The sequence below is a fragment of the Neodiprion lecontei genome, unplaced genomic scaffold (assembly GCF_021901455.1).
Source record: "Neodiprion lecontei isolate iyNeoLeco1 unplaced genomic scaffold, iyNeoLeco1.1 ptg000087l, whole genome shotgun sequence".
Classification (NCBI taxonomy): domain Eukaryota; kingdom Metazoa; phylum Arthropoda; class Insecta; order Hymenoptera; family Diprionidae; genus Neodiprion; species Neodiprion lecontei.
In genome coordinates this window covers 3,421-5,000 of record NW_025791849.1, presented here as the reverse complement: position 1 = coordinate 5,000, position 1,580 = coordinate 3,421, and the positions used below count along the sequence as shown (strand labels likewise).

General features: G+C 51.3%; 1 non-coding gene across 1 annotated transcript in view; it reads right to left on the bottom strand.

Moving 5' to 3' along the window:
- LOC124295796 overlaps positions 1–1,356 on the bottom strand; it is a 1,910-nt gene extending 554 nt beyond the window's left edge. The window contains exon 1 of the ribosomal RNA XR_006905647.1: positions 1–1,356. This exon is cut by the window's left edge and continues 554 nt beyond it. This is a non-coding gene — a ribosomal RNA (small subunit ribosomal RNA).
- Positions 1,357–1,580: the final 224 nt, after the last annotated feature.

Sequence of the window (1,580 nt, the reverse complement as noted above, 5' to 3'; positions counted from 1 at the left end):
CTAAGAACGGCCATGCACCACCACCCACCGAATCAAGAAAGAGCTCTCAATCTGTCAATCCTTCCGGTGTCCGGGCCTGGTGAGGTTTCCCGTGTTGAGTCAAATTAAGCCGCAGGCTCCACTCCTGGTGGTGCCCTTCCGTCAATTCCTTTAAGTTTCAGCTTTGCAAACCATACTTCCCCCGGAACCCAAAAGCTTTGTTTCCCGGAAGCTGCCCGCCGAGTCATCGGAGGAACTTCGGCGGATCGCTAGCTGCATCGTTTATGGTTAGAACTAGGGCGGTATCTGATCGCCTTCGAACCTCTAACTTTCGTTCTTGATTAAAGAAAACATTTTTGGCAAATGCTTTCGCTTCTGTCCGTCTTGCGACGATCCAAGAATTTCACCTCTAACGTCGCAATACGAATGCCCCCATCTGTCCCTATTAATCATTACCTCGGGGTTCCGAAAACCAACAAAATAGAACCGAGGTCCTATTCCATTATTCCATGCACACAGTATTCAGGCGAAAATAGCCTGCTTTAAGCACTCTAATTTGTTCAAAGTAAACGTACCGGCCCACCTCGACACTCAGTGAAGAGCACCGCGATGGGATATTAGTTGGGCCGCCCGGAGGGCTAAGCCCACCGGTAGGACGTCCCACAATCATGCCAGTTAGACACCGCGAGCGGTGAACCGACAGCGTGGGACACAGATTCAACTACGAGCTTTTTAACCGCAACAACTTTAATATACGCTATTGGAGCTGGAATTACCGCGGCTGCTGGGCACCAGACTTGCCCTCCAATGGATCCTCGTTAAAGGATTTAAAGTGTACTCATTCCGATTACGGGGCCTCGGATGAGTCCCGTATCGTTATTTTTCGTCACTACCTCCCCGTGCCGGGAGTGGGTAATTTGCGCGCCTGCTGCCTTCCTTGGATGTGGTAGCCGTTTCTCAGGCTCCCTCTCCGGAATCGAACCCTGATTCCCCGTTACCCGTTACAACCATGGTAGGCGCAGAGCCTACCATCGACAGTTGATAAGGCAGACATTTGAAAGAAGCGTCGCCGGTACGAGACCGTGCGATCAGCCCAAAGTTATTCAGAGTCACCAAGGTAAACGGCGGACGGGACGTACCCGCCGCCGATTGGTTTTGATCTAATAAAAGCATTCCTTCCATCTCTGGTCGGAACTCTGTTTGCATGTATTAGCTCTAGAATTACCACAGTTATCCAAGTAAATGTGTGTACGATCTAAGAAACCATAACTGATTTAATGAGCCATTCGCGGTTTCACCTTAATTTGGCTTGCACTGAGACATGCATGGCTTAATCTTTGAGACAAGCATATGACTACTGGCAGGATCAACCAGGGAGCTTCGATACAAAATCTCGGCTCGGACGTGCGCCACCCATCGCCGACCGGGTCTCGTAGCCCGGTCGGCCGCGCGTCTACTGTGTGTTTCGGGACTGCGCGCAGGCAGCCCCGGTTCGTGTGCCGCCACCTTCGACACTCGGCTTATAAGCGTTCGAACGATCTCCCGTACCCGTCGGCTAGATTGAAAGCGTCTGGGATACGTTGTTATAACATCTCTGGTCT